The 15056-nt window shown below is 42.9% G+C and overlaps 1 protein-coding gene across 1 annotated transcript in view; it reads right to left on the minus strand.

Annotated features, from left to right (window-relative positions):
* The window catches only part of LOC147223914 (mitogen-activated protein kinase kinase kinase 11), a 53764-nt gene that overhangs the window by 28208 nt on the left and 10500 nt on the right, over nt 1-15056 (minus strand). The window lies entirely within an intron of this gene.

Raw genomic sequence — 15056 nt, forward strand, 5'->3', positions numbered from 1 at the left:
TTCCCAACCCGACCAGACGCTTTCATCCTGATATTTTGCATGTTTTTGCTGGCATACAGAGAAGAGATCGTTTGCTTGGGAGCGGCGTCCCACTGTGCCCCCCCCCCGATCCCCCCCAGAGTGGAGATGTCTGCAATGAATATTTCAGGTTTAAAAGAGGCGAATTTAAAAAAAAAATAATAATAAAAAAAGAAAAACTTTGGCTTTGCTGTTCTTTCCAACAAAGACGAGCAGCAAAAGGCTTTTAGGGAACACACTTCAGAAAGCGCAGTTTGGAGTGTAAGATACACTTGTTTCGAGAGCGGATGGAGTTTTAGCAAGGAATACAAAAAAAAAAAAAATCAGAAAACACACCTAGCAGTTGGACGTCTCCAGGGACGAGCGAGTTTTTGGAGAAGGTTCTACTGAGCGACGTTTCGCCTGAACTACTTTATGAAATTTTTAACAGGATCTAGAATTGGGCCCAAACTAGCTTATCTTTGGCAAGTGGAAAAGAGGAAAATATCAGGTGACGAGAGTATGATGTTGCATTCAATATACGCAAAAGACCCTGCAGAAAATACACATCGTGGCCACGGAAAAGGTCATTTCCATCATCTGGTGAGACAAAGTTCAGTTTAGAAACGCAGCCCAAGCAGTCTTCTTGGAACGGAAAGGTCGTGGCTCGATTCCCAAGCTCCTCATAGCCTGTCAAAGTGACGCTGAGCAAGGCACTGAACCCCCTTTGGCTGCCCAAAGGGGGCTCGGGTCATCCATGGGTCACCCACAATGACTTGGATGCAGAGAATGGCTTTCAAAACACTGAACTGCAGTCACTCATTCTCATGCACCAGTGGTACTAAGGGAGCAACCAGTGGGGGTTTATGAATTTTTTCGGCGTGCTGACGGGAGAAGCCGGGAATCGAACCGCCAGCCTTCCCATTGAAGGGGCGCCCGCTCCAATTCACAATTAAAGAAATGACAACATTTATATTAAGAAAAGTAAGTTTCAATACCTTTCTGATATGAGAAACCTCATTGGATGAATAATCATTTTAGTATAGATTAAAATTCCAAATAATCGGGTAACTGTTTAAAAAACAAAAAAAGATGAACCCAGATGAAAAAAAGACTAGATGAACCCATTGTGTTTGCCTCCAAGAATACAATATATCAATTCATATATCAATTCAGCTGATATGTATTTTTTATTCCAAGAATAACATTAATTATGCGGATATATATATTTAGACCATTTATGTAGCTAATACAGCTAACTATTTATTAGATTTGAGCCCTTGAGGACCCCTGGGGTTTTCTGGCTAAAATAGCTGGGATGATGCAAAAACAGCGCCGGCCCATTACCACTCCATCTTGTAGCTGTAACAGCCCAAGGGCAGGCGGAGAGGATAGTGTTTGAACAATGATGCTGAAGACCTGCCTGATGGAAATCCACTCATTATCCGTACCTGCTTGTCCGGCACTCAGGGGTTCTGTGCAGGCTTCGCTCTGGACCGCAAATCAATCATAGGGCAACATACAGACATCCAACCATTCACGCTCTCATTCACACATTCGGACAATATAGGCTCTCCAACAAACCTCCTGCATGTGCCGCCCTCTAATGGAAATTCAATACCTTTAATTATTTATCAAGCTTATTTATCAGCACATATTAGTTAATTTATTTAACATATTTTCCTTTCTAAGGTTTTACCAGCTGTCTTCATTGATTTGAGTATTCAATCATTTTCCTGCTGTACTCTTAAGGTTTAGCTTATCTTGTATTAGGATTTTTGTTTGTGTGATTATTTGGTATTATCATTATTAATTATGACAATTATCAATACAGAAGTGAGGTCATTCATAAAAGAATGATATTGACATTGAAAACAAGGATGTGTTTGTGTGTGTGTGCGTTTGTGTGTGTGAGAGAGAGAATGGGTGAATGCAATCCATAAATAGTTATATAACAGTGGTGACAATGGTGGACAACATTTATAGTAAAGTTTTCTTTCAATTGCTTTAAGACTGCTATAAAGCAATTGTACTTCTGGACTTTGCCGGAGTTAATTATTTTGACTAATAGTGCCGTGATAAGTGGTGTCTGGTTCCTTTCAGATTCATGCATTTCCATTTTTTCTTCTTTTTCACACAATATCCCCCGCTCTGCGCCACGGCACCGACTGGCATTTCAACACTCATCTGAGACAAATCACAAAGCGCTACGACAAATTAGGGCGAGAGCTTCAATATGCAAGGGAGGCGGAGGGGGATCTCACACACACACACACACACACACACACACACACACACACACACACACACACACACACACACACACACACACACACACACACTCTTGCAAACAGAACCTTACATTATGGTATTACATTCAGGATCGATGGGTGTTTTGATTCACAAATCAAGATGTTACATCAAAATAATCCAACAATGGCATTTTTATACATGGGGAAGAGACGTCTAGGCTGTACAGGAGAAAAAAAAAGGTTAAAAATATTTTCCTGCATGTAACGCCTGACCTTAAAAGACTATAATGTGCACTGTTTCCCGACAAGACATTTAGCTAACCCCCTAGCCCGCTTATTAAAACGCAGCTGAGTGTACACATCACCCGTATCCTCGATGTAAACAAACAACGTTCACTTATTGACCTCAGTGTCCTTTCTGAAAAACAACAGCAATAGCAACACAGATGCCTCAATCAAGACTTAGAAAATTTGCCAACGTCAACGACAGCGACACCTAATGGCGCGGATCGATAGACAGTGTGAAGACGGAGGAATCCGATATGGGTCCAAAAACGGGCGCAGAAATACAAGACAAAAAAAAAAAACAGGAAAACACCGAAAAATGTAATTGTCTAGGAGCAAAGACGCTCTGGTGGGTTGCCGGCGGTCCACTCTCGGGCGGGTTTTCTGTGAAAACAATGCAGAGAGATGTGTGTGCGTGTGTGTGTTTGCTGCAGTGTGACTCCAGATCACATGTCCACAGATGATGGGCGGCCATGCCTCTCTTCCCCTTTGCTGGCCAGCTGGGCAGCATTTGGGGGCAAAGGCCAGCCGTCGAAAACGCAGGGAGGAGCGGCGGCAAAAGAATTCGGCTTATTATAGGGAAGTAAGAATCCTGCTATTTGCAGTCACTTTCCAGCTTTCTGGGTTTGGCTCTTCTTTTTTTTTTTTTTTCCTCTGCCTGTTTTTTTCAAAAGAAAAAAATCTTTTCTCTTCACCGCACGTACACGGCGACAAAGCAGTCGTCTTTCTCACACACACATATAAGAGTTTGTCTCTCTTTGTTGTCTCTCTCTCTCTCTCCCTCTCTCTCTCCCTCCCTGGACATCCTGTGCTGAGCCCTCGAAGCCCAGAGGCAGAGGGTTTGACGTCACAAAGGAATGCATCACAAGAGGTTGTGTTGTCTGCTCTGTGTGCGAGTGTGTGTGTCTTTAAGAGGATGGCATTTTTTCAAAATGCACATGTTCGGCCTATGTGGCGCGATACAGATGCAGATACAGGTGAGATTCACGGAGGCCTTTATCGCACATTCACGCCGGTCTTGAAATAGCGTCGAAATATTTAACGTTCTAGAACTGAATCCTTGTTTTGTGCGTGTGTGTGCACGCGCGTCTCCAGCCGCTGATTAACATCTGTCGCGCTCTGGTCAGTCACCTGGCTCTTGCAGGAAGTTACGTGCATTATCGCATCAGTCGGCCAATCGGCTTACAGCTGCCCAGCCTGCCTCTTCCTATTCATTGTGCACCATAAGCGCTGCTATATATGGAGAGCGAGGTTAATAGGCGACCAGTGGCTCCAGACGCTGACGGAGACAACAGGGCAGGAAGTGTAGGTGGTGTTGTGTGCAGCGGGAGAGGTGTATTGATGTGTGTGTGTGTGAGAGAGAGAGAGAGAGAGAGACAGACAAGGGAGGTGGGGCGGTGGAGAATGTTGATCATTATCATATGATAGACAGGGCCCGGCTATAAGAGGCTCTCGAAAGTAGGATTATAGATAATAGCGTGGGCACACACTCGCAGACACACACAAAGCTCTCTTTTTATACAGGCAAACTGGCACGCACACACACACACACACACACATGCACTCAAGCACCCAGGGGACACGTATTTGGTCTCTAAACGCACAACCTAGTGTGGGACAACACACAACGATGGGGCGACACGCATGGCTGCGTACAGGGGTGACACAACAGTGTTGGAAGTCTAAAGGACAAAGGTGTGTGTGTGTGTGTGTGTGTGTGTGTGTGTGTGTGTGTGTTTCTGTGTGTCTGCGCGCGCGGCCTTCAAAACTCTCCGCCGCCTGGCAAACAATGAAATATGAATCACTGAGATGCTACATTATTAAACAAAGCAAGTTGAAGATACAGTATCCAATATAGCACAGGGTGGCGGGCAGCCTAAGTTCACGCAAAGTTCAAGAAATTGAAGGGATTTTCACATCCCTGCCCTGTGTCACCTACTATTCAAAAATGACATTTTGACCGTATTTTAGGAAGAAGCGAGGAGATCCAATTCGTTTGAATATATTAGCCGAGAGACAGCTCCATGAAATGCAGGGGGGGACTCGCCAAACCTAGAGAGCGCGAGCTATTTATTTTCTCTTGATTTGAAAGCTGCGTTTGGGCACGAGGTTTTTCTTATTAGAGAGGGAATTGTTTTTGTTTGTTTTGTCATGTCTTGTTTAGTTTGCCATCTAGCGTTGCAATAGGTTAATAAGCGCGTATAGTCCACTGATTCCATACAAAACTATGGAAGTACACACACACACACACACACACACACACACACACACACACACACACACACACACACACACACACACACACACACACACACACACACGTGGGTGCGCATTTATCCCGTCCAATCATCCGCAAAGACCTTTAGCCATTGCCAAAGAACTTTTCTGGCAAAGTCTTTTATTTTGTATCAAAGTTAAAATGACTGCAAGTAGAATGGCTGTCAGCAAGAGCGCTGCATCATATTAAAAAAAATTATAACAATAAAAATACAGGATTATTTAAATCGAGTCCACTGTTGTGCATTGTGACAAAAATGAATAAAAAGTACAAAAGTGATTTTTCCCTTCTTTAGAGGGAAGTGCTAGAAAATAAAGAACGAAATAGTTTTTGAACAGTCACATGAACAAACAAGAACATGAAAGGCACCATTGGCCACTGCCAATGATAATTATAATCCTGCCTCACACTTATAATGAATGTCAATTTAAGATTTTATGCGCAACAGAATTGGTAATGACAAAAGACAAGTAGAAAAGATTCCATGGGCAAAGGTTAATCCAGTCATTCATGCATTCATTCATTCATTCATTCACTCATAACCATTATCCTGAAATTAGGGTTGCAGTGCTGCTGGAGTTTATCCTGGTGGTCAACAAAAATCTAAATACAATGGGCCCTTAAAATACAAATCACTTTATGACTTTTTTAGGATAAGAACTGTGATTCAAGCAAATCTTATCCTTGTATTGGTGATTTTTTTTTGTATTACAAGGGAGAGAAAATCAAAATTCGACAAGCAAGCCCCCACAGCTCGAATACGTTTCACGACACTGCCGCACTTTTAGAATTGGCCCTGCTCACCACTCTCACCTTGAGGAACGCCTTGCAGCTTCAAGCGTCCCTCGGCCACTTTGTGCGGGAAACTGGTACGGTTCACATGTTGTATCTGTTCCTATCTCTTGTGTGGTATAATTTTATCTTTGTGCTTATTTTGTGTTTTTTTTTTAATCATTTATTTAAGATAAAAAAAGAAAATTAATTTAAGATATGAAAAAAAAAAAACTACACAAGGGACCATTGTATATAATTATTTCTGTCATCATAAACTGATGTTAACATCAATTTGTGTTTTAAGATGGACCGTTTCTTGGGTTTCTTCACCACAACAAGGTTGTCGGGTTTGATATGTTTGTGCCCTGAACAGAGATAGATACTTTTTGTTTTCTGAATAAATACATGGGAATGCCTGGGCCAGCAGAGATGGACGGATAGATATCCGTCCTTTCTTTGACTTTGAGGGATAGATACACACACCAAGAGAGGCTTGTACATTTTAAAAAGGACACACAAATGTACTAATAAATATATACGGCCCAGTGTGTATTGATGCGTTTCTGCAGTGACATGGCCGACATCCCTAAGAATAATTTTGCTGCACTGTGAGCACGCAGAGCTTTCTGAGTTGACACAGAGTGCATCCACGGTTCGGTGACGGCAGCTCACGTTAGACACATTAGACTACAAATTAACCGCTGGCAGGAAACGGCCTGTCGCAGCCGGGACCTTTCGCGTTTCAGAAGTCTGGACAGCGGCGGTCCACAGTGCCACATGCAGGCGGCCCGGCGGTGATCGGGCAGGTGAAAACCCCAGCAAGGACAAAACTGGGGAGCTTAAAGCGATCGCGATTTTGGAATTTTGTCAAGAGGAGGAAAAGAAATAGATGGGTGTGTGTGTGGGGGGGGGGGGTGTCTCCTGCTATCTGGCATCAAAAAAGTGTCGAACAAAGCAGGAAATTGGCCTTTTCCTCCAAGGGATAACGTGGGGGTATCGGGACGGGATGAGTCTTGCCCGGGCGACGTCCGCTGATAGCAAAGAGTACACAGCGACAGGTCGCCTTGGCAACGGGGCTGTGTTTGTCTGGCATTGTCTCTTGTTCAGAAACAACAGTGTGTCGGTTGTGGGACATGACTCGTCATGACCAGCGGCAGCCTGAGTAAGAGTTTGGTAACAGGCTAAGTCAACGCCTGCGACCGTTGGGCGATAATCCCCGGTTTCAGGGATTCCTCCGCGGGACATCGTCATGCCTCTGATTTCACACGAGATCACCTGAACGCGCAGGCTATGCCTGCTGTGGACAAAGAGACAGTCTTGGGTATTTCCAACATGTTTCTCGCGTCATTAACCCAAGCCTCGGAGCTACTTGGATTTCATAAGAGATGTGCAAAATGCAGCCTAATTTACAGCATCAGCTAGGCCGCTGGGACCGGGTGAAATCAAGAATGGAGAGGTTTTCACTGAATTTTCGCTTACACCATTTCAAGCTAAATGGCCGTTGCGCTTCGAGGAAGTTGTACAACACAAAGATTGTAACGGCCGAGGTGATTTTCTGTGTCTTCACGAGTACCGTCACCAGCGACGTAGTCTTTGACGTAGGTTTCTCTGTATAGATTCTATTAAAAGGCTTGTTTTTCTGAGCAGTTATCCTGGTTTCTACACACAAAAGTTACTTTCACGGCTGAGAAGAGCATTCTTTACTGACAAGGTTCCATTATTCTTCGTGACTTCTCACTCTGCAGTGTTTCCAACGCACTGTGGAAGTCGGTTATGGCAGTCGGACGTAACATACGACGATGTTGAACTGATGTCTGATTCCGTGCCTGCTGGATTGTTTGCGGGCAATCGCATACACCTCTACGGCATTTCAGCTCTAGCACAGTTCCCTAAAGAACAAGTGAAAAGAAGAACAATACTAGCCGGGTGATTACGCCCTCTTTTTGTTCAAGAATAGGCTTAATATCTTTTTTAGAAAGCTAATAGTTAGCCTAAAGCTAGCCCTTAGCTATGCAGCCATAGGTGTCTCTGCTGAGTGACATCCCAAGATGCACTTCTTTCTCTCATTCCCTTCACTCGTCTGTCTGCGTCCCTTCATCAAGGCATAATGGCAACCTCAGATCTTTTCCGAGTCCCCGAGCTCTCTCATTTCTCAGATTCCCAGGTGAGCACAGCTTGATCTACTTTAGCTCTGACAATGGTCGAGGCAGAAGGCTGCCCGCATTGAGTGGAGACCCGTCCAAGGTTTCTGCACCAGTAAAAGGCATTGTTTCCTCACCGCTGTTGCCAAGTGCTTGCTAATGAGGGAGTGCCAGGTTTCTGCTTAGAGTGCAGCCCAGACCTGCTCTACATGGAGAGTGTCATGAAACAACTGTGATTTGGCGCCGTATGAATTATATCTGCCTTGAGTTGACGGTCCTCTTTTTAAAAAGAGAGCAACTGTTTTCGTCAGCAAGCGAGCCGCCATCTCGTCACCTCACACCCCTTCCAGGAAGAAGCCTGAGCGTTTCCTGTACGTCAGCTGTTGCTGTCCAAGGAGAACAGTGACGGCTGCAGGGCATTACACCTGCAAGTAGACGTGCAAAGTCATGATGGATTTTTGCTAGAATTTCATTCCCAGCACAAAGAGCTAAAGGCTCCATTGTTGATGGGAGTGATAGGCATCGACCAGTGACCTGAATCATACATAAAATACAAATACAATACTTGAGGCTCCTTATTTTATTCTATTTTTCCCTCAGTGCAACTGACTTGATTAATTTTTGAGGTTCGTCAATGCTCAAGAAGATCATTCACACTCTGCTAAAAGGGGTGCTATTGATGCAGCACAAACAGTGTAGCCGTACCATAGATTTTTGACAAAAGAGCACATTTTAAAGGTTTGAAAAGACATTAAAACAGCATATTTTCTAAACTAGAGGACTAACTAAATAGCTTATTCCATATCTGACTATTCCCTGTTGTCTTAAACGCAAATAAAAGTCTGTAATTGTATGTGATCCTGCAGAACGATAGAATTTGTCTGGCACTCCCTGAGGTACAAAACACAAATGTAGATATTAAAGGTTTAAAAAAAAAAGTGTAAAGAGAAAAGAAAAAAAAAAATTTAAGTTCATCTTACAACAGTCATTTAACGCCCCTATAATATGAAACCCAATCAAAAACTGCCACCATGTCTGATAAAGCTAGCAGCATTTAATAATGGTGAAGTCAAAATTCATCAAGTCAATGATGATCCCTAGGGGTCCAGGGGGAAATAGCAGGGGAGTCGTGGAATATTTGCATTTAAATTTCTTTAAAAAAAAAAAAAAAAGCCGAGGTGGGGTTCACCCTAGATCGGTCACAAGACCACATATAGACATACAACCATTCACACGTCACACAGACGTGCAAACATTCACCCTCTTACACAAAAATCTCACACAATCGTGCAAAACTCGAATACTCAAAGTGAGACTCGCACTAGTCCAGTGTTGGCCTTGTCTTGTTCTGGGGCAACATGACGAGCAAATGCTACACTGTAGAAACGAGTGTGGTGTTGCTGAAGGATACATTCCTCCAAATATCTGTTGCAGGTTGCCCCCTTATTTGCACTGCTTGATGAAACGCATTATCATTTATTTCCATTGGGAAGCATCAGCACAGGTGGAACCATGTGGGTGGCATACGGTGGACAATCCAGTCAAACCCATTGTGTTGCTGCTTTTTTTTTTTTTTTACACAAGCACGCCAGCATATGATACATCTAAAATTCCTGCCTCACATCATCACCACTTCTGATAGAAGTATGTTTGTAGTCTATAACTGCAGTACCCAACCTTTTTTGTGAGAGGGACCAGTTTTATGTATGAAAATGTTCAGCAGACAAGACTGAATGTGGCGAAGCAGTTTTGAGGGTTTCATAACTTCACTGGCGAGCCGTAAATAATGCATAGCGTGCGTGGATCTTGTGTTTCACCTGTGATGAACCCATAACTTGGTAGGAATCTTGATATGTTCTTTAAAATGCAACTTTCTTTTTGATGGCATTCTGCGACGCTTCTGCGATCTCATCGTTTGCTCATTTCTACCCCGAAAGGCTCTCCAGCAACTTTTATATCTGGATTTTCAGGAGCTAGCTTGTGGTAGCCTATGTGTGAAATGGTGCGACAGAGTTAAACGGGGCAGTAAGGTAAAGTTGGAAACAGTCGTTTTTCAAAATAAGATCCAAAAGGTCTAATGAAAAAATTATATTTTTACCAAGAATTTCCAGTACCGGACCGGGGGTTGGCGGCCCCTGGTCTATCAGAAGCACTTTGACGTCCAACTGCCAAAGGCGCTGTAAGGTGCTCCGATAGATTACAATCGAAACCATTTTGTTGACAGTTCATATGAATGTACTTCTCTTCCAAACAGTTCCTTTGGTTTTTAGGCAGCTTCTCTTTGATTCGGGGGAAACGTTCAAACTACTTGCCATCATCTGGATGGCATGGTCACCCATACAGCAGCAGATTCACATTTCAAATATTAACAGATGGTGGAATGCCAATGCTCCCACGTTGATGCTTGTGCTCTTCTTGTAACAAGGACGACTAAAACATCATGTAGTTTCAAGATCTACCATACAAATAATCTGTGATTGGTTACTTTAAGAAACACGAAGGAGAAGTGACTAAAAGCATTTTGGTCACTGATAGAGCTGTTGCTGTGCTTCAAGATACAGCTTGACATAGGTCACCTTTGGTAGACAAAAGGTCTAGGACATGACAAACAGTAATTTACTCCTCCTGGGCCACAAAAGCATTCGAAGGGTCGATACCCTGCTCAAGGACATTCAAACAGACTGTCTGTAGCAATAGAGGTTTTCAACCAACAGTATCTCTAGATCCACCCGGCTTAGAAGACAACTCCACCAAGTAATGCCCTGTCACTTCACTCCGCGCCTCTCTTAATTAAGTTTTCATTCCAAATCGACACAGAAGTTTCTTCTCTCTCTGCCCCCCCCCCCTTCCAATCCTCTTCTCTTCTTAGATTGGACTGATAGGTTACTGTTCATCTGAAGGCCAATACCGCATCAAAATCAATGTTCCAAATTTTGAATTCCACCAAGACTAAAAAAGGTCAAACTCAAAACTTGGGAGGGAAATTGTCTTTTTTTGGGGGGTTTTGGGGGGGGTCGTGTTCAAATCCACTGTCGATTGGCTTACACCATATAATAGCTTTGTTGTTTTTTTTTTTTCTTAAATAACTGCAATGGTCTAACCCAGCAGTCCCCAACCTTTTTTGTAGCAGGGACCAGTTTTATGAGTGGAAATGTTTCCATGGACCGTTTAGAGGCACGGGGCTTCAAGTAATAGAACACTTTTGTCAGTTCACAGTATTTAATTTGAATACAGCGATGACACTTCATATTAGGCAATTACAATATTAAGTGCAGCAATACGGGAAGGCGGAAACAGTCATTTTTCAAAATAAGATCCGGAAGGTCTAATGAAAAAACAAATTTGTACCAAGAAAGCTTTTCTTTGCGGACCAGTACTGGTCCAGGGACCAGGGATTTGGGACTACTGGTCTAACCTAAATCTCCTCTATGTTCCCTCTACCTTCCTCCCTCTCCCCCCCCCCGCCCTGCCCTGCACCCGTAGGCGAGAGGAGAATTCCGGCAGGGTGGGGGCTTTCCCCAGGAAGAACGGGAGCTTTGTCCCCTGAGGGACGAGGCCATAGGCTGACAGACAGTCTGGCAACCTCTGAGCAGGCAAGCCTGTGAGCGAGAGAGATAAGGCATAATCATGGTGCAGAAGATGTCAACTCACAGGTGAAAATAGCGATCGCAGTTTCAGTTTAACTCAATGACCCTGTTAGAAGCTGTGTTGCTATCTGTCGTCCCGCCACCCCCGTGTGTGGCCAGTCTTCTAAATTCCACCCATCTTCATGCAGAGGCTAACGTCTAGCAACGTACTGGATATAAAAACTCTCTTGCTCTCTGATGAAACACAAGTAGCTACTCATCTGATCAATAATTAGTTGTTTATTCCATCATATTGTACCAGTGGATCTTCGCATTTAGAAAAGCACTTAGCCAAAACGTGCTAGATGTCTAGCATGAAGAGGAACGTTGCTTTTTTTAGAAGTTAGTGTACGTAGTGACTAATTTTGGCTTGTTCTTTTGTGAGCGAGACCCAGAGGTGAATGGGGGGTAACATATGATCCTCAAAACAACAACCAAACAGTTCACAATTTAGTGGGGTAGAGAAAGAAGGAGGATGAGTGACTGAAGACAAAATCGGCAGGACAAACCAGCTTCTATGGTGTATGTTTTGGCAAGTGAGATTCGAAACACTTCTTATAACACGCAGGAATTTGCGGTTTTCAGGTATCCACATTAACGCTGTCAGAGCAGGGTTATAAATTATTCTCTGTGCAAAGTATCCTGTGCCAGGTAAGAGGCTGGGAGGTCTTGGTCACTTATTAACAAGCTTCCACCGCTCGCGTGTTGAAATATAACCTTCATTAGTGCCACATCTTTTCAAACTCAACTTCAAGTCAAGGTAGTCTTGGGCAGTGGGTGTAATATAATGAAGGGGTAAATATGCTGATTAATAATTAAACAAGAAATTGTAATGTGTGGATCTACAGTATGGCCAAGTCAATTGAATTTTTCACTTTAAAGCCCCTGAGAAGGTCACACGGAGCTGAGCGCAGGAATTAAATCTGGAAAGTCCCCTTTTTCAAGTAATCCTGTTTGAGTTGGTACCACGTATGAAGCGCCAAAAGATTAAACGGATGAAATGACACAATGGTTTGAGATGTAATTTTCCAAAACAATGAAACAACAGAGTTCTTAAGTTACGACTTAGAAGTTAGCCTGAATACAATGGTGGCAACGCAGCAGTTCTTGGATCTGACGGGGGCTTCTGGAGCAGTCAGGGATCAGCCAAGGTTCCCATGATATTCTAAAGTTAGGTAAGCAGAGGTTTGTTTTTCCGACATGTACCTCAGAGGAAGAGTTGCGATGAGGCCACGTTTACTTTGAATTAAATCAGTGAAATTTCAAAGCAATTCCTATGAGTTTTTTTTTTACAAGTTGTTCAATTCACACCATCCCCGCTTTAAGGAGTAGAGTTGGCAGTTTTTTTTCCCCATCCAACATTTTTTTTGATTATTGCAACTTAATCTGGTTGGATGTAAGTGTAAATGTTGAAGATGATAGAAAATGGTCACAGAACACTGAATAAGTGGAGACTATTCAACTTGGGTAAACACTTGGCGCAGCATGGCGCTGTCACATAACTTCCCAATCCAAAGACAGTTAGCGAAATATGCTTTAAAAGTTGTTGGCCCGTCATCTTCGAGACAGACCTTAAAAAACATACAATGTTTGCATCGTGATGAAGATGGAAAAAGGAGCTATTATGAATTTTCTGGAGATGGGGGTGAAAGTCATCAATCTTGAGGAGTTATGAGACCATGTTATGAGTCCACGATGGTTGAGCTGAAAACTTGTATGGTTTGTTTTTCCTGTGGAAATCAATATGAATCTTGCTGTGTTATAGAACCTAAATTTGGACCAATGAGAATCACATGTGAACATTCCTGCTCCGCCATAATTGATTCTCTGTTGAAAACTGCGATTGGACAACTAGATCTCACAAAACTTTCAACTGCTTTTTTAATAGCCAACTCCGGATTAAATATCTAAATGCTTCACTCAAGACCTGCAAATAATATCCAAAAATTGTATCACTAAAATTAGGTTTCAATAGATTTCGTTTCAGTTTTCTCCAGCAGAGAAAACGGAACAGGACTGGCCTCCGTGACATCCTTACTGCTTGTTTCCATTAAATGCCCATATGAACCAAGCCTTCTGTCCATGCCAGCTTACATTTTGTACAGAAATCAATAGTTTTCAGAGATTTTGCGGAGTCAGAGCCAGACACAGCAAAAAAAAAAAAAAAAAAGGGGGCAGTACCACCAGATGTCATGGGGGGCAGTGTTGCGATCAAGTGCAACCATCGAAAAGAACAGACGAAGACACTATGGCATCAGTTTTACCAGAAGGATGAAGTCTCCGTCAACATGCAGCCATGTATTTAATGGTTCTTTCACAAAGAGTACATTATCTCCAGCGCCCCTGCCGTCGCCATGTTTGTCATTGTCTGAGACGGAACTTGGAACGTGGACGTGACCTCCAACCTCTGCACTGCCCGCTAGTGGATGTATTGCTTAAAAGGAAGGGAAAAGGAAATATGTGGGCGGTGAATTTTAACAGCGTTTGAAACAGACGTACCTACTTAGGTACGTATCCTGAGTGTAAGTGAGCCCTTAGTTATGGTATGCGTATGGTCTCAGACTAAGCAACTTCATTGTGAAGTTCCCGAGAGAATCTGTAGGTCTGTCTTAGTGAAACTCTGAGCCGGTTTAAACCATGGGGGACAATTGGACAAAAAGGTGGTACATATTATCTACAAACATATTGGAGGCCTTGGGCTGAAGTCCAATACGATCACAAACAAAAGACGCATTTGGCAAGTAATGTTTAGTACTATTTATGGTTCAACACAGTGTATGTCACCACTAGAACACTATATGGTACAATGATCAACAAAGGATTTTCAGTTATATAATTTTTTGAGGGATTAGCGCACTTTGAGCAGAGACCAGACCAAATATGATCAAATCCCAAGAGTTTTTCTGCATATTTGAAAAGTCAAAATATTTGATTTGGCTCTAGTCAATCCATGGTGCGAAACTGCAATAATCACCTTAGCGAACAAAGAGCCCGGGCCTGCATCCAATTCAGTGGGAAGGTCGGAATCATAAAGACGATTCAGGGTTCTTACAATAATGATAGATGACTATGTGTCTTGTTCTTATTGCAGGTTTAAGATTCAAGTATAACGTCGGTTATGCTGTAGCTGATAAAAGTGAAGACACTTTTCTCCCTATTTCAATGCACTATTATAGAGTCACAGAGACACTGAATTTCTCAGGATTGATAAGTATGATTTAGTCACCTATTTATGCAAAAGGTTAATGTCTTCCCATTGGAGCAAGATTGAGTATGCTATTTTGAATAAGAAACTTAATTCAGGAATGTTAAAGATCAGTTCTTCTTCTTCTTCTTCTTCTTCTTCATAAGAAAATCTCACAAAGCCATCCCAAAAAAAGCACGCTGTATCAACATCAAGAATCACGAATGTGAAGAGGAACAACATTCTTGAACTTGTTTTCCTTCCTCAAGTCACCCAAACAAATGCGTCCTATTCCTTTTTGTTTTTCTTCATAAAAACCTATTGCTAATTTGCATGGGAACTGTCTTGTGATCTGTGTGGCGAGACGGCAGCCAGGCTGAGAATGAGGTTACAGAGTGGATAATGGAAAAAAACAGCGGCAGATTTCACTCTGGCTGAGTTCTGGAAACCTCTCCACTTCCTGTGCACTCTGACCTTCCCTTGTCTGCCCCCCCTCACCTCCTTCCCTTTTATTCTGTT

The sequence above is a fragment of the Fistularia commersonii genome, chromosome 19 (genome assembly GCF_037954325.1).
Source record: "Fistularia commersonii isolate RoL2024-O1a breed Wild chromosome 19, RoL_Fcom_v1.0, whole genome shotgun sequence".
In the NCBI taxonomy this organism is placed as follows: domain Eukaryota; kingdom Metazoa; phylum Chordata; class Actinopteri; order Syngnathiformes; family Fistulariidae; genus Fistularia; species Fistularia commersonii.